The sequence below is a fragment of the Leopardus geoffroyi genome, chromosome B1 (assembly GCF_018350155.1).
Source record: "Leopardus geoffroyi isolate Oge1 chromosome B1, O.geoffroyi_Oge1_pat1.0, whole genome shotgun sequence".
Lineage (NCBI taxonomy): Eukaryota > Metazoa > Chordata > Mammalia > Carnivora > Felidae > Leopardus > Leopardus geoffroyi.
The window spans coordinates 30,331,625-30,353,626 of NC_059327.1; the positions used below are offsets into that span (position 1 = coordinate 30,331,625).

The 22,002-nt window shown below is 37.9% G+C and overlaps 2 long non-coding RNA genes across 2 annotated transcripts in view; both read right to left on the reverse strand.

Moving 5' to 3' along the window:
* The window catches only part of LOC123586883, a 236,387-nt gene that overhangs the window by 64,402 nt on the left and 149,983 nt on the right, over positions 1-22,002 (reverse strand). The window lies entirely within an intron of this gene.
* The window catches only part of LOC123586889, a 32,556-nt gene that overhangs the window by 10,133 nt on the left and 421 nt on the right, over positions 1-22,002 (reverse strand). The gene's annotated exons all lie outside the window — the stretch shown is intronic.

A 22,002-nucleotide genomic window follows, 5' to 3' on the forward strand; every position in this document is an offset into this window, starting at 1 on the left:
TAGTGGTTGAGCAAAGAGTAAGAATGAACATCCATGCCTTGTACCCTACCCTCCAGATAAAGCATTTGGCTTTTCATCATCACATATGATGTTACCTGTAGCATTTTTTATATGTGTTTATCTGCTTGAGGATGTTCTATTCCTAGCTGGCTGAGAATTTTTATCAGCATGCTACACGACAATAGATAAGTGAAGTTCTTCAGGCTTATGAAAAATCATATGAGTTAAACATTTGGACCCATAAAAAGAAAAGATTCAGGAATTCAGTAAAAATTTAGATAATCATATAAGACATTTTCTTTTTTACTCTTTCTGAATTATTGGAAGCACAATTGATTTTTAAAGAAAAAATATTATTATGGTGTGTATCAATATGCAGTAGGAAAGTATATGATAACAATAGTACAAAGGTTTGGAGGGATAGAATAGGAAGAATACTATTATAAATTCCCTGCCCCATAATGAGCTGATATAAGATCAATTTATACAACATCAATTTATGGCAGACTCCAATTAATTAATACACAATCCCATCTGCTTAATTGATATTAACTAATACACAGTCTTAACTAATAAATAATTTTTTCTTTAATTTATTTCTGTACACCTTGGACATACTTCTTTGTCTTTCCAACACACAAAGCTGGTTGCTGCCCAAGGCCTTAGAACTCTCTGCCGTGAACATCATTCCTTCCAATTTTAGAGTGTCTAGCTTCTTCCTGTCATTCAGATATCAGTTATATGTCACTCCTCAGGGATGACTTTTTTCCATACTCAGTCTACACAGCTCTGTTTATGTTTATTTTACATCTAAGATTTTTTTTAAACTTTATTTTGCTTATTGTCTCCCTAGCACCATATTTGTTTGTTCCTTCCCCACCACTATTCACTTCCCTTTGCACCCCTAACCCTACTTAGCACAATGCTTATACTTTATAATCCCTGAAAGTCTTCATTTCATGAAATCAGGTGTATGCATTGGGGCAGAACCAACTTGCAGGCATAGTGTCTAAAGACATCAATAGAATCTAAAATCAAACTTTTCTGCTGTCAGAGTATATTTTCGGATGGAGAAGTTGCTGTGATTCTTTATTCTCTCCCCTGGTTACCAGTATGCTCGCTTATCAAGTCAAGATTTGTTGGTTTTTAATCTCTTTTTCATTTAATTACTTTTGATGGAATGTTAACAGTTACTCAAATGATCAAAACCTGTGCATCAAGAAATGCAAAGAGAAGGAAAAGAGCCAAATAAATTTATGAAGCTTTAAGTAACTTAGAATTGATAGTAACCCAAAAGTAGAATCTGAGAACAGATGTTAATTTCTCCTAGATTTCAGCGAAAGAACTTTCTCCTTTGTAAATATAATTTGTACTTTCACACAGTGCTGATCTTTCCTGAATTTCCTATGATGACCCCAATAGCGATAATCTGTCCTATTCTCAAGTCATGTGTACTAATTTGTTTTTTTTTTTTTTTTTCAGGCAATGTGGCCATCATACCTTTCAGCATTTTCCCATACTATTTCTTTTTTTTTTTTTTTAATTTTTTTTTTCAACGTTTTTATTTATTTTTGGGACAGAGAGAGACAGAGCATGAACGGGGGAGGGGCAGAGAAAGAGAGAGACACAGAATCGGAAACAGGCTCCAGGCTCTGAGCCATCAGCCCAGAGCCCGACGCGGGGCTCGAACTCACGGACCGCGAGATCGTGACCTGGCTGAAGTCGGACGCTTAACCGACTGCGCCACCCAGGCACCCCGAACCCATACTATTTCTTATATCTAAATTGCTTCCTGCTACTATCCACCAAATAAATTGCCCCTTCTTTTCACTTTCCTTCAGATCCTGACTACTTTATTTCCAGATAACTTTCACCAATATTTATAGAGCACTTAATCGGTGCCAGGCTTCATACCTAGTTATGTACATACATTAGTTCATTAAAAAGCTTTATGAACATCTGTGTGATTGGTTTCTTAGTCTCTTTAATAAATAAAAAAAAAAAACTTGAAGGAATTTTATGTTCCAAAGGCTACACATCTGATGAATGACGGAACTGGGATTCAGAGTCAGATCTGTCTGACTTCAGAATCTGAAGTTGTAACCACTAAGTGGTGCTGTCTCATTTGTATGTATGTATGTATGTATGTATGTACGTACGTATTCCCTACTCCAGGACCCATTTGAACTGCATTGTATGTGTCTTTATTCTAAATACTTCCATTGTGTTGAGATTTAAGTGTTTCACTTTCAAAATTTATTGTGGCTTCTCCTCCTTCACTTTATTTTTATGTTGCTTAGCCATATACATATACACATGTATATACATATATATATATATACATATACATATATATATATATATATATATATATATATATATGTGATTGTATCTTTGCATCTACACTTTTCTCTTTGCCTGGCTCTACTTGAAAATAAGTCTCAGAACTCCAAGAGTTTCAGTTGGAAAGCAGAGTTTCTACACCCCTGTGGATATTCTTTGCAAGTCCCAGAGTTCTCCAGAATGTTGGATTTTCTTAGGTATTGTTCCAGATAAGACTTCCAGGCTAATCAGTAAGAAACAGAGGCCTCAGATAAGGCTATTTGGAATGTGGTGGAAAGCCTGGGTATATCCATAGATTTCTCCAGAATCTCGAGCAACTTAATTCCTCTCCTATTCATCTCTTACTTTTTAGCAAAAGATATCCAGTTGATTCTTTCTTGAGAGTATACATGGCCTGGGGACAATCCGTTCAAAACTTTCTGGACTACATGCCAACTTGTGTGTAATCCAGCTCAAGCATGGTATCTACCAAAGGTGAATCATTAAGCCTGGAATAACCAGCGGAAGAACTGAATCCTTTCTTGGCTACTCTTAAAAATAACTCACTGTATCACAGGCAATTCTCATCAGGACCCTTGAATCAGAACCCTATTTTGAAAAAGTAGATAAATTTTGGCAATTAAATGATTTTACATTATAATGTAATCCAAAATCTAGTAGAGATATGCATTCTGATGTGTCAGTAATGGTGACTCTAACCTATGTTCTCTTTTTTGTTCGTTTGTTTTGTTTTTTGTTTGTTTTTAATATGAAATTTATTGTCAAATTGGTTTCCATAAAACACCCAGTGCTCATCCCAACAGGTGCCCTCCTCAATGCCCATCACCACTTTCCCCTCCCTCCCACCCCTCCATCAACCCTCAGTTTATTCTCAGTTTTTAAGAGTCTCTTATGGTTTCTTTAAAGGATACTTTCAAATAATTGCCCCAGTCATCCACTAATTGTGACATTTGTCAGTCATGGAAAAGCTGCTGTGTATGTGGACTTAGACCACCCACTGTCTGAGTCACAAGGCTGCTTGTATTTGTTTGGTTGCAAACAAATTTCTGTAGCCAGCCTGGACGTTGGCCAAGGAGGCACCGTCTGGTGGCTGCTGTATATAAAATTCTTGTCTTTTTGATGAGAAGGGGAGTTTTCTTTATCTTGTTCTTCCCATTGTAGTACTGACAGGGGTCAGAGGGGATGGACAGTTTGTGGGCTGAAAACTACAAAAGGCTATCCTCCAACACAAGCGTCTTCCCTCTGCCAAGCAGACCTCCATGGGGATGTTGCTAGGCCATCCAAGGTTCAACTCTACTGACATGGGACTGGAAACTGGACAAGAAATGGAAATGCACTGTGACTTCCTCTGCTGTCCTCTCCTGCTCCTTGAGCCAAATAGCAAATCAAGCTTTGGTTTCAGGGAAGAAAATGAGACTGAAGCAAATAGGAGGCATTAGTGTTTCTTCATTCCCATCCCCCACCCCTGCTCACTTTCACACTCACTGCCTTAGCTACTTGGAACATCTGTGTCCAGGTTACCCGACAGATCTTGGGAATAGCACCTTTGGATCCACCTTCTGGGGGCCCTTCTGAAATGTTCTCACAGAGTCATGTCATTTGTTTTCAACAAAATGTTTCTCCTTCCTAATTCAATTCTCCCTTCTGTTTGCTATTGGAACCAGGGACAGTGATAATTTTGTTGGAAACTGAATCAATTGCAAAGCACTGGGAATGAGTATGGTTTAAAACTTCAGGTTTGGTTTCTTGGAATTCTAGACCAAGTCTCTTTCCCAGTTGCTCACAGGAAATTTTGACTGATGTCATTGGAAATTGTATGTGTGTGTGTACATGTGTGTGTAATTTAGGTCACAGTGAGGCCTTAAGAATCCAGTATAAAACTTGTTTCAGATTATATCTAGTGACTACGTCACTCTTCATGCCCAGCTAATATTTGTAGCTATGTGATGCTGATGAGACCGGCAACCATTCCTAGATTTCTCAGTTTGAGATCACCATTGAAAAACTGCCTCCTGAGGTGCCTGGGTGGCTCAGTCAAGTGTCTGACTTCAGCTCAGGTTATGATCTCACAGTTCATGAGTTCAAGCTCCACATCAGGCTCCATGATGATAGTGCGGAGCCTGCTAGGGATTCTCTCTCTGCCCCTCACCTACTCATGCTTGCTCTCTCTCAAAATAAATAAACTTTAAAAAAATCAAAAGAAAAGCTGTCTCTTTACGAAGGAAATCAGAGAGGTTTTTCTTCAGCTCAACGTTTTACAGCCGTAGACTTTTCCAAAATACTCCTTCACACGATGAAGGATGAATATTTAGATCATCACAACTGACAATTGATATAACTCAGAGAAATTATTTATTCATAACTTACAGTTTTTCACTTTAAATTTTAAGGGAAATTGATTGGCATTGCCTTCATCTAAAAAGGCAAAAAACCTTTAGCATATTAAAAAAAAACAAACAAACAAAAACAGCTCTTGAGGTGTTAAAATAGAAAGAATAGAGGGAGAAAGCCAAACCATGTGAGGAGAACAATTCTACATAGATGCTTTGAGTATTCCAGTAGAAGGGCATCTTTTTGGTACTGCATGTATGGAGGTTGTCTACAGGTGACCTTGCAAACAAACAGCGAGCCATTCTTTACTTCATTTCCTTTCATTTAATCAGACTTACAATTGATTTTTCTTTATTCCAACCAAACTCTAGTAGTTAATGACATGAGTGTATATGAAGCTCCATGTTTTCTCAACTCTTCCCAAATCTCTTTTTGCAACCTGTCATTTTCCTTGTCTTCTTTCAATACAACGGTGGTAAATTGTCCAAGGACTATCATCAAGGATGTGATGAGAGATTCATTTTCAAAGAGTGAAAATTAATATGTTCTATCTCTGTCCTATGCTCTAGTTCTTTTTCTTTTTTTCCCTTCTCTTATTTGTCTGTCTTCCTTGGACAAAATCAACCTATTTTCTTTTCTTTGAGGTCTTTACTGAACTCCTATACGGTATTTGGCCAGCTCCCTATGACTTTCCTATTCCCTTCCAGACAAGATACAGAATATTTCCAAAGCTGTGGCTCTAGTCTTTTTCTAATCCTTGAAGCACAATAGGAAGCATAGGACTGACCCTCTAAGTAAACAACTGCTCTCATTGGATTAAGAGATCTAATTGGACAGTGTTGGATCCTTAGCTTTCCATAAACCTTCCTCAATCCCAGTGGCTCTTTTTGTAGTTTCTGAAATGTTGGTTACTAGAGCCCCCCCCCTGCCCAAGAGAAATAAAAATAAAAACAAAATTCAAGAAGCCTGAACAACCTTACAGTTTTCAACCAGCCATAAACCCCAGGGTCTTGATTTCTGCTTTTATTCTGGCATTACTTGGCTCTTGTTCTAAAATAAAACTCTAGTAGTGTAACTAACTCAGTCTTAACTCTTTTGTTTAAAAAATAATAATAATTTCCTTTCTCTCTGTGGCCCATAACCTCCCCAGCTCCCAACATAAACAAAAGTTGGAACTTTCTCACTGGTCCCTGCCTCAGTGGACTCTGTCCCATATGTTCCCTCTCTCATTTTAGAAGATATTGATACCACCCTGTGGTATCTCAGTGTCTGCTCACTGTAGGTAAGTAGAGATGAACCCAGAGGGAAAATGTAAGGAGTTTCCAGTGTCAAGTTACTTCTCTGATAGTTTTCTTCCTAACATTACCAACTTTATCTCAGAAGGTAGTAGTTCATCAATTCTGGGCTTTGAAAAAGGGACCCTTCATGACTGAAGTGATTTTTCTCTGCCTTGCTTATAGCACTTAGAATAGCACCTGGCACTTAGTATGTTCTCAATAAATACCCTGTGAATGAATAAATATAATCCTTAGGTAACCATTTATGAACCGCAGAATTGTTTTTAGTTAAAAACAAAGTTCAGGGGTGCCTGGGTGGCTCAGTCGGTTGAGTGTCTGACTTCGGCTCAGGTCATGACCTCACAGCTCATGAGTTCGAGCCCCGCGTCGGGCTCTGTGCTGACAGCTCAGAGCCTGGAGCCTGTTTTGGATTCTGTGTCTCCCTCTCTCTCTGCCCCTAACCTACTCGCATTCTGTCTCTGTCTTTCTCAAAAATAAATAAGCATTTAAAAAAATTTAAAAACAAAGTTCAGAATTGTTAAGTCAAAAGGCATTATAATTATAAAGTAGCAAACACAATGCATCCTGGTATCTAAGACCATTGCTTATAAAACTAGACTTCTATACTTCGGTATCATTCTCTCACAGGTTATCATTCTCACTGGAGGGCAGTTGTCTGAAAAACCTCCAGGCCATGCTCATATTGAACTTCTGAAACTGAGTCCACGACGATGTCTGGTAGGGCAAGAGCAGGCATGGCAACAAATCCCAAGTCAAGAGAGCCAGCTGGTTTCCCAGTAAACCAACGGACGGTCTTTCCAAAGTCGTCGTAACTTCTGGCAGAAATCTCATATCACTAAAGATTCTTGTCTCATTGGAAGATAATAGATTTTTCCTTAATTAATTGTAGGCAATGGTCTTCGATACCAGGATGCAGTGTGTCTGCTACTTTGTTATACGATGAACCAGACATGTGCTCCATCTTAAAAGAGATGGCCGAGATTCAGAATGAGTGTGGCAGTTGAAAAAGTACCTTTACAGAATCAAGACCTATAAATATAGAGAGCAACCTGGTGGTTCTGGCGGGGAGGGAATGGGAAGATGAGCAAAATGGGTGAAGGGGAGAGGTAGATACAGGCTTCCACTCATGGAATGAATAAATCACAGGAATAAAAGGCACAGTATAGAGAATATAGCCAATGGTATCATGAAGTGTGGTATGGTGACAGATGGTAGCTAATGGGGAGCACAGCATGATGTGTAGAGAAGTTGAATCACTATGTTGTACACCTGAAACTAATGTAACATTGTGGGTCAACTATACTCAAATACAAAAAAATTTTAAGGTACCTTTATGTCTTAGACCTGCATATTTGACTGTTTGAACTTTTTCTTTCCTGGGTTTCAAATATAAGAATGCTACAGTCATATCACATAAAGAGACACAAAGTATCAGTGAGTTAGGACTCTTCTTCCAGAATTGGCAATTTTAATCTGGGAGAATAAAATATCACTGGAGAAACCCTAAATATCCAATAGGTTAATAAATTAGTAAATCGTAATATAAGAACTTATTTAATAATTCACATTACTTAAAATAGTGATTAAAATTTTAAATAGCATAAGAAAGGGCTTACAGTAAACGGTCAAGTAGAACCCAAGTTAAATATACATATAGTCACAATTATAGTTCAAAAATAAAAAACAGGAGTGCCTGGGTGGTTCTGTCGGTTAAGCTCAGGTTAAGTTGATTTTGGCTTAGGTCATGGTCTCATGGTTCCTGAGTTCAAGCCCTGCATCATGGAACTCTGCATTGACAGTTCCTTGGGATTCTCTCCCTCTCCCTCTCTCTCTGCCCTTCCCCACCTTGCATGCCTGCATGTGTTCTCTCTCTCGCTCTCTCTCTCGCTTTCTGTCTCTCAAAATAAATAATTTTAAAAAAAATTTGAAGTAAGTAAGATTAACAGGAAATACATTTAAAAAGTTAACATAATAAGATTATGGGTAGCTTTTTTCTTTTTCTTTATGTTTTGTAATTTTGGTAACAGATCAGATTACTGGGAAATATTTGCAAATGTAAAAAGTTGATTATCACGTAACTGCATTATGAAAAGCAATTAACAATTCAATAACAAATGGGTTGCTTTATGCTGATTCTATAGCAAAATGAATTTGAAATACACCTTCCAGTAATCAAATGAATACAACTGCAAAAAATTGCTCATATTCTCTTTGCTTGTTTCTCTCATATGAGCCAGTTATTTATGTGCTGTTTTTGGCCATAACTGTATAAACCAATTAATAATTTCAGTGCACCTATTTACTATGCTAACCACACACCTCCCCTACAAATACTTCCCTGGTCTGAATTAAGACAATTTCTATTAGAAAAATAGTTCCAATAACTTGGCTCACTGGTCCTGGACTAATTATTGTGATTATAAGCTATTAACTGAAATCAATGCTATTGGCCACATGCTAGCTAAGTTACAGAGTGTCTAAATTTTTTGCTTTCTTTTTGCATCTATTTTTTCAAAAGAAAAGAATATATTATTATAGTTTATATTTTCAGACTAACTAAATATATTCTTTTCCACAAAGTTCCTTTTGTTAAACAATTTTTTTTTTAAATCTCTCCTTGTTTCCTATTCTGTGTCATTCCTTCCAGTCACTCATTTCCCACAGGCATTTTCTAAAGTAAACTTATTGTTTTGGAACAATTTTAGGTTACAGAAAAAATGCAAAGGTAATACAGAGAGTTTCCATATATGACACAGCCAGTTTATTATTGACATTTTACTTCAGTATGTTATATTAGTTACAGGTAATGAACTCATACTGATACATTATTATTATTAACTAAAGTCCATAATTACATTTTCTTAGTTCTTTCCTTAAGGAAAGGAGACAGTAATAATGTAAATGACTAACATTTACATGGCTTTTATGAGCAGACACTGCTACAAATGCGACATGCATATTAATGCACCTTATCCTAGTATAGACTTAAATCCATAAGGTCAAGAAGCTGGAAGAACTCCAAACAGGATAAGCCAATGAAATCCATACCAGGACACATGATAATTAAACTTCTGAAAACTAAAAGCAGAGAAAATAATCTGAAAAGCAACCAAAGAAAACTGACATCTTACTTCTTGGGAAAAATAACTTGAACGGCAGCAGATTTCACTTCAGATAGTACTCATATACCTCCATTTCATAGGTGAATAAACTGAGGTACTTAAACATTCAGTAACTTTGTGAAGAAGCCAGGTTGTTTGATTCCAAGGTCTGTGCTCCTACCTCACGCTTAATGAAGCTATAATTAGGCAACCACTACTTTAAAGATTCACATACATTCAAGCCCAGTTCGCCAGAACACCAAGTTGTATAGCTCTGTGGAACCATGCCCCAGTTAATAATAAAATGTGACTCTATCTGGAATGTTTTTCATACATATGTGTGCTTCTTGGGACTCTCCCTGAAGTTTCAGAGAAATTGAGAACTGTTGGAAGATTCAAATGTTCTAGATCCTACAGAGACTCAACTTAGAAATAGTAACTACATACATAACTATTTATAAACTTAAGAATGAACATAACAAGAACCATGCAGTACCTATAAAATGAAAATAAAATACCTACGGCTAAAAGAAATAAAAGATTTAAAGACTTCCACTTCAAGGAATATGAGGTAGATGTACTTTTCCCTGTTCTTCCTTCTAATTACAACTAAAATTCCTGGGCACTATATACAAAACAAGCATAGGAAGACTCTGAAAGATAGAAATAAGGCAGATAGGCTCGGGAATATCAGGGCCTGAGAAATGAGATGAGTTACATTAGTGGGAGGTTTTTTTGTTGTTGTTGGTTTTTATTTATTTGTTATCTCTTATATCCCACTTTTGGTGCTAAGGAAGCTGGCAACGTGGGAATGCAAACTGTACAGACAAAAAAATCCATCTGCAAAAAGTCTGCTATCTGCAGCCAAAGGAACAGGATAGGGGCAGCCTAGAAAGAGAAACTTTTTAGATAATCTATTCCATCCAAACACAAAAACAATAAAAAAAAGTGGCCCCCATCCATGTCAGTAAAGAGTAAGTAGAAAGTCAACGGGGCGCCTGGGTGGCGCAGTCGGTTAAGCGTCCGACTTCAGCCAGGTCACGATCTCACGGTCCGTGAGTTCGAGCCCCGCGTCAGGCTCTGGGCTGATGGCTCAGAGCCTGGAGCCTGTTTCTGATTCTGTGTCTCCCTCTCTCTCTGCCCCTCCCCCGTTCATGCTCTGTCTCTCTCTGTCCCAAAAATAAATAAAACGTTGAAAAAAAAAAAAAAAAAAAAGAGTAAGTAGAAAGTCAAGACTTCCTCTCCAAGAGGTTTCAACAAGGTGTCCCAACACCTTTACAGTAGTGTCACAGAAGAAAGTATGACTTTTGTTGCTTTCATTCCCATAGAGAAGTAAAGAAGCCTTACTTCCCGTGTTAGGGGAGATCACCTGGGAAGTCTGGACTTCAACACCTACCCAGCATTAATGAGGCATTCCTTCCCTTCCTTAGTGAGTGGTGTTAGAAGAAGCTTAGTGAAGAGTCAAGACATTCACCATCTCCCCTTAGTTACGAGGCCACTGCCACCATGCTGCCAGTGGGACAATGGGAAGAGCTGTACTTGAAGCCTGCCCAGCAATAACAAGGATCCCCCTACCTTACATGCAAACAAGGCTGAGTAGGGAGCCTGGACTTCTATTTCCACCTCAGAGTAATAAGTTGGTGCCTCACTTTCCACTTTCAAAGAGATATTACACAAAGCCAGCTAAAATAGAGGCTTACATAAAACCAGCCTCATGATCCAAAAGGTCCAGGGTTAAATAAAAAATTACTAATCATACGATGAATGAGAAAGAGCTCAAAACAAATGAAAAAAGGCAATCATTAGACACCAACACTAAGATGGCAAACATGTTAGGATCTGACAAAGATTTGAAAGAAGCCATGAGTAAAAATGCCATAATGGCAATTATGATGATGCCTGAAACAAATGAAAAAATACAAAGTCTTGGAAAAGAAACAAGAGATACAAAGAAGAACCAAATAGAAAATTTAGAACTGAAAGCTATAACTGAAACGCAGATTTCAGTAGAGGGGCTCACCAGCAGAACAGAAGCCACAGAGGAAAGAACTAATGGATAGGAAGATAGAGCAATAGAAATTATCCAACCTGAACAACAGAGTGAAAATAGACTGGACAAACTGAAAAGAACCTCATATTTGTGGAATTATGATAAAAGATCTAATTTGTGGCACTGGATTGCTGGAAAGCAAAGAGAAAGGGTGTGCATGGGGGGAGTTGAAAAGGTATTCAAAGAAATAATGACTGAAACTCCTCACATTTTGCAAGAGACCTAAAACCACACATGCAAGAAACTTGATGAATCCAAAATAGGATAAACCAAAGAAATTCTCATATAGATGCCGCATAATTAAACTCCTGAACACTAAAGAAAAATGTACACTATCCACAGTGGAAAAACAACTTGAATGGTAGCAGATTTCTACTACTATCAGAAACCATTGGGATCACAAGGAAGCAGCATGATATGTTTTAAGTGCTGAAGGAAATCAACGGTCAATACAGAATCCTACACCCAGGGAAAATATCCTTCAGGAATAAAGGACATTCAAAGGTGAAATAAAATTAAGAATTTGCCACCAGTGTACCTACCCTGAAAGAAGGGTTAAATGAAGTTCTCTGAACACAAAGGAAATGACAATAGGAAGGATCTTGGAATTTCAGTAAAGAAGAAAGAACATGGTTAGAAAACTCTGAGTAAATACAATAAGTTTAATTTCTCTTGAGTTTTCTGAATTATAACTGATGTTTAAAGCAAAAATGATAACACTGTTGTGATTCTAAGTGTATCTAGAGGGAAGATTGAAGACAAGTATATTAAAAATGAGAGAGGGTAAAGGAAAATGAGACAGTAGGTAAAATGACACACCAGTAGACTATGATTAATTATATACATATAACGTGATAATTAAAGCAAGCGGTGAAAGACAAAACAGGCAGAGTGAATTAAAAACATGACACACTATATGCTGTTTACAAAGAATTCATTTCAAAAACAATGATATAGTCAGGTTCAAAGTAAAAAGAAGGAAAAAATAAATGATGAAAACAATTTTAAAAAAGCAAGAAAGGCTATGCTAATATTAAAGTAAACCTCAGAACAAAGACAATTACCAGAGACAGAGATCAGGGATAAACATTATATGATGAGAATATTGTCGATTCACCCAGAAGATGTAGCAATCATAAGTGAGTATGCAGACAACAACAGAGGTGGAAAATACGTGACGCAAAACTGATAGACCTGAAAAGAGAAATAGACAAATCCACTCATTATAGTTGGAGAATTCATTATCATCACTCAACAATTGATAGAGGCCAGAAAAACCAGTAAAAATATGGAGGAACTCAACAATAACATGAGACAACAGGATCTAATTAATATTTATTGAACATTGTACCCAACAACAGCAGAATATACATCCTTTTCAGGGGCGCCTGGGTGGCGCAGTTGGTTAAGCGTCCGACTTCAGCCAGGTCACGATCTTGCGGTCCGTGAGTTCGAGCCCCGCGTCAGGCTCTGGGCTGATGGCTCAGAGCCTGGAGCCTGTTTCCGATTCTGTGTCTCCCTCTCTCTCTGCCCCTCCCCCGTTCATGCTCTGTCTCTCTCTGTCCCAAAAATAAATAAACGTTGAAAAAAAAAAAAAAAAGAATATACATCCTTTTCAAGTACTCATAGAACATATAGCAAAATAGGTCTTGGACCATAAAAAACAAACCTCAACACACTTAGGAGAATTGCAATACTACAAACGTATTCTCCAACTACCAAAGAACCAGACTAGAAATCAGTAACAAAATAATGGGAACATCTCCAAATGCTTGAAAAGTGAACAGCAGATGTTTATGCAATCCATGGGCCAAAGAGGAAGTCTCAAAATAAATATAAAGAGTACATGGAACTGAATGAAAATGAAAACACATCAAAATTTGTAAGACACATCTAAATCAGAACCAACAGGGAAATTTATAGCCCAAATGCATACATTAGAAAAGAGGAGATGTCTCATATCAATAATCTAAACTCCCACTTCAAGAACCAAAAAGAAGGGAAATTAAAACCAAAGAAAGATGGTAAGAGCAGATCTCAGTGAAATTGAAACCAGAAATAAAACACTGAATGAAACAAAGATCTGGTTCTTTGAAAAGATCAATAAATTGACAAACCTTGAAAAAGTCTGTCAAAGAAAAAACAAAGACTTACCAACACCAAAATTGAAATAAGGGTTGCCACTATTAATACTGCAGACATCAAGAGGATAATAAGGGAATTTGACAACTTGGACAAAAAAACAAACAAAACAAAAATTACTACAACTCTCCTGATCCAAAATATATCACTTGAACAGCCTTATAAGTATGTATTTTAAAAACTGAATTCACTGTTTAAAAATTCCTAAAAAGGAAATCTCCAAGCTCAAATGGTTTCTTCGAGAATTCTACAAAACATATAAAGATTTAACAAGCAATTCTATACAAACTCTGAAAAAATAGAAAAGAACACTTCCAATTCATTTTGTGAAACTGGTATTAACATGATGCCAAAATTTATAAATTGATAAAATATAAATCTCTATATATTAGAAAATCAAGGGGCGCCTGGGTGGCGCAGTCGGTTAAGCGTCCGACTTCAGCCAGGTCACGATCTCGCGGTCCGTGAGTTCGAGCCCCGCGTCAGGCTCTGGGCTGATGGCTCAGAGCCTGGAGCCTGCTTCCGATTCTGTGTCTCCCTCTCTCTCTGCCCCTCCCCCGTTCATGCTCTGTCTCTCTCTGTCCCAAAAATAAATAAAAACGTTGAAAAAAAATTAAAAAAAAAAAAAGAAAGAAAATCAAGTTAAAAGATAAATAAAAATTACAGGGGCATCTGGGTGGCTCAGTCAGTTAAGCATCTGTCTTCGGCTCAGGTCATGATCTCTGACTTCGGCTCAGGTCATGATCTCACGGTTCGTGCTGACAGCTCAGAGCCTGGATCCTGCTTCACATTCTGTGTCTCCCTCACTCTCTGCCCCTCCCCCACTTGCACTCTCTCTCTCAAAAATAAAATTAAAAACAACATTAAAAAAATTTACAAAATGTAAATAAAAATACAAAAATATTTGGGGCAAAAAACAGTGTATAGAGAAACAAAGCTACGGCCCAATATCACTTATGAATATAGACACACAAAAATCTTTAATAAAATACTAGCATCTACAATTCAGCAACAAATAAGAATTATATACCACATCCAAGTGAGATTTATTCCAGGGATGTAAGACTGATTCAATATAAAAAAAATGAATCCAGGTAATCTGTAATATTAATAGCTAAAGAAGAAATATCACATGATCACCTTAATGAAGAAAAGGCATTTGACATGATTCAATACTCATTCCTGATGAAAATTCTCATAAAAATAGGAATAAAGGCAAACTTCCTCAACTTGATAAAGAGCACCTACAAAAAACTTCAGCTAAAATTATCCTTACTGGTAGAAGGACTGAATGGTTTCCTTTTGAGCTTGAGAAAAGGCAGATGACAGCACTCCCCATTCTGATTCAATACAGTGCTGGAAATTGTACCCAGGGCAACAAGGCAAGAAAAGGAAATAAAAGACATACAGGCAGAGAAATAAACTGCATGATTGTATACCTAGAAATTTTTTTTTAAACCTTTATTTATTATTGAAAGACAGAGACAGAGCATGAGCAGGGGAGGGGCAGAAAGAGAAGGAGACACAGAATCCAAAGCTGGCTCCAGGCTCTGAGCTGCCAGCACAGAGCCCAATGAGGGGCTCAAACTCATGAACTGCGAGATCATGACCTGAGCCGAAGTCGGACGCTTAACCCACTGAGCCACCCAGGCGCCCCTAGAAAGTGTTTTTTTAAAGAACAAGCTATTAATACACAGACCTTGAATAAATCTTCAGCATGTATGCTGCATGAAAAAAGCTCATCCCCAAAGGTTACCTACCAAATAATTCCATTAATAAAACATTCTTTTTTTGAGAGAGAGAGAGATCACACACACACACGCGTAAGCGAGCAGAGAAGGAGCAAAGGGAGAGAGGAGGAGAGAGAGAATCTCAAGCAGGCTACACACCCAACCCAGGGAGGAGTCCCCTGCAGGGCTTGATCTCATGACTGTGAGGTCAGGACCAAAATCAAGAGTCGGAGGTTCAACAGGTACCCCTAATAAAACATTCTTAAAATGATGAAATTGTAGAAACGAACAACAGATTGGTGATTGTCAGGGGTGGGAAGGGTATGAGTGGGACAGAGGAGCTACGGATGTGAAAGGGCAACCTGAGGGAGGTCTCTGGTGATGAAAATGTTCTGCATTTTGACTGTGTCAATGTCAACATCCTGTTTGTCGTATTGTTTTGCAAGATGTTACCATTGGTAAAAACTGGGTAGATGGTGCATAGTATTTCTCTACATTATTTCTTACAACTGAATGTGTATCTATAATTACTGCAAGGTTAAAAAGTTTATTTTTTTTTAAAAGATAAAAATGTAGTTACACAGCACACTACTGGCTAGAAGACCAAATTTTGCTAAGGATTATTTTTGTCCTAGTTAATGAGCAGACTTTGTACAAGATAAATCACAATCAGCTAAAATTTAAATTATAAATTTATAAAATATAAAATCTCTTACATTAAAAAAATAGAAAATTAAAAGATAAATAGGGGTGCCCGTCTAGCTCACATGTGACTTTTGATCTGTCATGAGCTCAAGACCCGTGGTTGTGTATAGAGCTTACTTAAATAAATAAGTAAGTAAATAAATAAATAAATAAATAAATAAAAATTATAGGGGCACCTGGGTGGCTTAGTCAGTTAAGCATCCAACTTCACCTCAGGTCACGATCTCACTGTTCATGGGTTTGAGCCTCGCATCAGGCTTGCTGCTGTCACTGCGGAGCCTGCTTCGGATCCTCTGTCCCCCTCTCTCTGCCCCTCCCTTGCTTACACTCTCTCTCTCAAAAATAAAGAAAGTTTTTTTTAAATTACAAAAGCCTTATTCAAATAAATAAATACTCTAAACTAGCAATAGAGAGAGGCACCAAAAAAAATGGACAGTTTACAAAAGGGGAAATATGCATGATCAGTAAATAATATTATACAATGTTTACCATCCTTAGTTATCAAAGAAACATGAAATAAAACAATATTACACATGCCTCAAGCGTCTAGCAGAGCACTGACCAAACTGTGAACCTTCCTACCCCACCTGGAATTCAATTTGCTAGATCATTTTTCCTCAGTAATCTAAATGAATTCATAACAATTCTCTCTCAATACATCCATTAGAATAATTTACAAGATACTGTACTTCCCTTGACTTCTTGGCCTAGAATATCCTAATTTGTCTTCTTGGCCTTCCTTAGAATAACATTAGGATGTTAGCTGGATATTTTTTAATTCCCAAGTCTCTCCCCCAGAGGGAGAACGATGGAGTCTAGGAAAAGGGCCCATAATCCAGATCTCAGAGGTGCAGGTGTTTATAAGAAATGATACCTCCATTAGGCACATCCCACACACCTCTCCCAGAACTGGGTGTGACACCCTCAGAAGCCTTGTTACGGTCGGTACGCTCAGCCACAGGCCAGTATGCACAATGATACATACGTTTTAGGTTTCCAAATTTTGAATGTACTTTATGGTTTTGTTTTTCTCCTAAGATACATCTCTCCATTTGTCTTAGTCAGTTTATGCTGCTGTAACAGAACACCATAGGCTAGATGGCTTTAAAGAACAAACATTTATTTCTCACAGTTCTGGAGGCTGGGAAGTGTAAGATCAAGGTGCTAGCCATTTTGGTGTCTGGTGAGAGCCTTCTTCCTGATCTACAGATGACCACCTTCGTGCTATATCCTTACATAGAGGAGAGAGAAATCATCTCTCGTCTCTTCTTATAAAGGCAGTAATTTGTTCATGTGAGCTCCACCCTTGTGATCTAATTACTTCCCAAAAGTCCCTTATTCCATCACATTGGGAAATAGTAATTCAACATGTGAATTTGAGGGGGACACAAAGATACTGTACGTAGCACTTTTAGATCAAGTTATGACCAGATTGCACAAAGTTTCTCCTCTTAGTCTATGAAAGACTTGAAAAAAGAGAAGGAATTAGACTTTTGGTCTGAGGTTGGGAAGTAAACAGCCTGACCCTAACACTTACAGGGCAAGAGAATAGATGGAGACACTTAAATACTGTGAGCTTCGAGGCATTCAAATTCAAGCCAAGCAATCCTGGCCCACAAGGCGTGACTGATTTCCCCACCAGTGGCCAGTCTTCAGTTACGGTTCTTTGGGTTTAGAGGTAGGCACATAAGCTTTGCAAACTGCTGTTTGGAAGTAGGACATGGTAAAGAGCCTACACAGGTCCAGAAAGTGTCTGGACAAAGAATTCTGAGGTTCCAGTAACCAAAGCGTAATCTAGAAGGGAAAGGTATGGTCTCTACATGAACAAGTCTTTTTTTGGCCCCAAGAATGCCCCATCAGGAGGAGCTCAGCTAGAGAGCACAAGGGAGTTTTCAGAAGCCCAGAACCCAGGGAAAGGATGCTTCTTGCCAGATCTAGCAGTAATTTTCCACACAAGTGGAAAATTTTATAATTCAGTCTGTTGACTAATTATTCAAAAATGAACAAGCAATTTGATTGGTTTCATTCCCAGCCACTCACCCAAAATGATCTTAATGAGTCATTGTCCATACTTCATCTTTATCTTCTCACAACTTAGGCATTATTGGGAAAAGTGAGATAGACCTGGAAGATTTGGTGAGTGTTCTTTTTCTTTCTTTTATACTGGCATGGGGTGGGGGTGGGGAAGGTACACAGATCAGAGGTTCAGAGGTGGAATATGTCTCTGCTTATGTTCTCTGTTGCAATATGATGGAATGCAAACACATATCACTGCTAAGATGGTAACCAAGGTATTCCTCTTTTATTTATGCCCCATCTCTATCCTAAAAGTATGAGACAGAATTATTATTCATTATAATTCACTGCGAATTGTAAGCTTTTGTCATCATACAATGTGCTTTCACATATGGCATTTTATTTCATTCCAATATAATACATTGCATTTGAGAATAACTCTTGATTCCTAACTTTTGGTTCAGTAATAATAAACAACTTCACATATTCATTGGATAAATATATGCTAAATGCTTTTTATGCATCAGGTACTATGTAACATGTTGGAAATATAATAGTGAATGTTTGTGTCCTCACTAAATTTATAATCTAGTGGGGAAAACAGACAAAAAGAAGGAAAAAATAATTATCAAATTTTAATAAGTAGCTTTTATGTGGATAAAACACAAGAGACTGAAATGCAGAATATACAGTGGCATGGGGGGAACTATTTCAGGTCTTTGTTTAAATAAAGATCCCTAAAATTTTTAAGGAAGCCTTTTCTGACCACTCTACCAAAAGTAGCAATCATTCTATTCATCTTCTCCCCTTTGTTTTCTCATACACACACACTCACACATACATTTGCTTACTTATTTTGTTTTTCTCTCTCTCTTCTCATATGTAAGTTCTGTGAGGACAGGAACTGTTAACCTTTTTACTGTGATCGTTGTTTTTCTTTCTCTTCTAGGACTAGAATAGTGCCTGATACAGAGTAGGTGCTCAGTAAATACTTATGGAATGGATGAGTAAATGAACGAATGAATGAATGAATGAGCTAGTCAGGAAGAGACTTTCCAAAAAGCAAATATATAAACTGAGACCTAACAATGGATCCAATCATGCAAGGGCTAGGTGAAGTGGGAGGAGACCTTTCCAGGTAGAGGAAACAGCAGCTGCAAAGACCCTGAGACAGGAAAGAGGTTAACATTTAAGGAACAGAAGGAAGGCCCATGTGCTGGAAGCATGTGCTAGGAAGTGGCTGGAACTGAGTTTACAGGCCAAGGTAAACATTGGGTTTCACTGTAAACACATGGGGAAGAGATATAAGCAAGGAAGCTTAAACATAACCACTGTTGCTCCTGTTTAAAGTATCTATTGGAGGATGACAAAAGTGTGACCAGAGAGACCAGTAATGAGACTAATAGATATTAGCCTGTATCTATTGTGCACTTACTCTTATCAGGCACTGGTCCAAGTGCTTTATGTATCATTTTATTTAAGTAAAATTTCAGCTTGATTGATTGATAGATTCTCTCAATATTTTTCAAATTATTTTTCTCAAGCTTTATTTTTCCATATTATAATCTACTTCAGTATAATATCAGATACAGCAAGAAAAAAAAGTCATTATTTTAAGGTTACTATGTTAGCATTTAATGGAGCTCCAAAGAGAACACCACAATTTTCATGTATTTTCCTTCTGAAATTTTTGAGAAATGTTCTCATAGATATTTAAGAAATACAACTGATTCTTAAGCATTTGAAAATGGTGTTTGGAGAATAGTAATCCAGCAACGTGTGGGATCATCTAGGTTAGGGGATATTCTAAAGTGGGAATTTAGCTGGCAAATGGATAGGTAATCCAGATATTAGGCAACAAAGCCTGTACTAAATTGACTCCAGTGAGAAATAGGCAAAGAAGATAAATACAAGAAAAACCACAAGAAAATAAAATGGAAAGAATTTGATTGAACAGGGGGAAAGCAGGAAAGGGAAGAATTAAAGATGTCTTCAAGGTTCTGAGAAAGAGGGATGTGTGCACTGTATGTACGTAGCACTGTTGATACCCTGCCCAGATCCCCTTCATGGACCCACTGCATCTATCCCCCAACTGCTGTAGATATTGTGGATTAGGACTCACAGTTACGCTCTTGCCTGGACATGTGCCCTCAAGAATTGTCCTCAGCCGACTGGAGCTGCCCTTCCCCCAGCTGCCAGGGGGGATATGTCCCCCCTCTCCAAGGACTGATGTGGGATATGCCCGCAAGGGGAGACAACTTAAGAAGCTATTCATTCCCCTTAAGCCATTCCCTCTAAGATCAGGCTGAGGCTGGTTTTCAGCTGAAACCACATCTTTGCTTAGCTTCTGTCCTTGCCTCATCTGCTTCCCTCACTTCCTTACACGTTTCTCCTGAGAGCACTTCCTCAAGAAGTCACTTACTCCAGAATCCCTGTCTTAAGCTCTGCTTCTATGGATACTGACCCCAAGATAGAAGAGTACGGAAGAACTGGAGGAACGGACAGAAAAAGGGAACTTAAGAGAAGGGTGTTAATTTGGATTTGTTTGATAAATACTATCAATCCTTACCAACATAGTCTTAGTTCTCTTGGATGCACCTTTCACACATGCTCACAGCCAGTGCAGGAAACTGTGAGATACTGAAGAAGTAAGGCATCTTACAAGTACATCTGATCAAAAATTGACTTTCTGATATCACTTCTTTGACTGGAGATCCAAATGCCCATTGGATGAGTCCTAAGTGCCTTTTATTGAGTGACCCAAATTTTGAAATCTAAGTACTTTTCAGATAGAGAATGGAGAACCCATGAACACCTAGGGATCAGCAAAACATCCCCACCAATTTTTCAAGCATTTTATTTTTGGCAAAACTCAATTTAACTCATTTTGCAAGCACTCTTCCCTCCAGTTTTTAAGCCCATGGGTATTTCAAAGGAAATTTAATCCATATGTTTCTGATTCATTTACATTTTAAGTCATAAAAATGTTATTTTTATAAAAGCTGTTTGATATCCAAGAAACTTTCTGAGCCTTTTAAAAAATCTCTTTAAAGTCTTGTTGGTCGGAGCCAGGGAGCAGACATGATGTGTGATGCACCACCCGAAAATGTGATCCAGACAGACTCAACCATAGACTGACCTCAGAACAATGCTTGCCACATCCAGCCAAAAAAATAATGGCAACGAGATGATCAAGAAAGTTGGTCTGGACACCAGAGAGTCCTTGAGAAACACAAGAGAAGCCAATGGAAAATGATAGCAAAGATTAAAGTAGGATTCATTAGCGTGTCACTGATGTGTTTGGGCATATAAGGACCAGACTTGCATTGCATTACAACAAGCTATCGTTCCTGGCAGCTTTCAGGAAGATCTGCAGACTTCTAGAGGACAAAGTCCCCTATCACCACCCAAATATTTTATGTGAAGAAAAGCGTGCCTTTCTCAGTATCGTATATTAGAGTAAAACATCAAAATAACATTCAAAGGACTTTTAATTAATTTATTGCATATGTGTACAGAGTACTAGGCAGTGATTAAAAGGATGATGTAAATATGTGTTTAATGATACAGAAAGATGTGACACATTGCTAATTGAGAATTATGGTGAGAAAACTGTACATGATATTGGGACCACATTTTTGGTTAAGAAAAACCAAATATAAAAAACATGTTTTTATATATGCATATCAAAATACTAAAAAGTAATTGTGGTTAGGATAATTGACAGGACTGGATGCCTTTCTTTGCTCAGCTACGTTCTTGCTTTTAACTTTTCCACAATATGCGTCGTGTAAGTTAACAACAACAACAATAACAACCACCACCACAACAACAAACTACTTTTGTCTGCACTTTAAAAATTGCGCAGAATAGTATTCCTATAATGTTGTGAGAGAGTAATGCCCTTCTCTTTCTCCTCATTTCTTCTGCTCAGGAACAATAGCGCATGGGGTCCAAGCCGGAGGGGGTGCTACAGCAAGCACTAGATGATCAAATCGTCTGAGATTGCTGGAATGCAGTTGTTCATCTGGAATGGCTGAATCTATGGTGACCATGCTTTCTGAACCCCAAATTGGTCACACGATCTAACGTGTGGGGGGCATACGACAGGATAGATTATTTTAAATCAGAACCGCTCTCAAAATTGTAGGACATATGGTCGTTCTGGCTACAAGGCACGTTGCTTCAGAAAGGAAGAAAAATTCGAAAAGGCAATCTATGGAGCGCTCTGAAGGAAAAAATAATGGCTGGTAATTTATAAAACTGCGGTTGTTCATACCGAACAT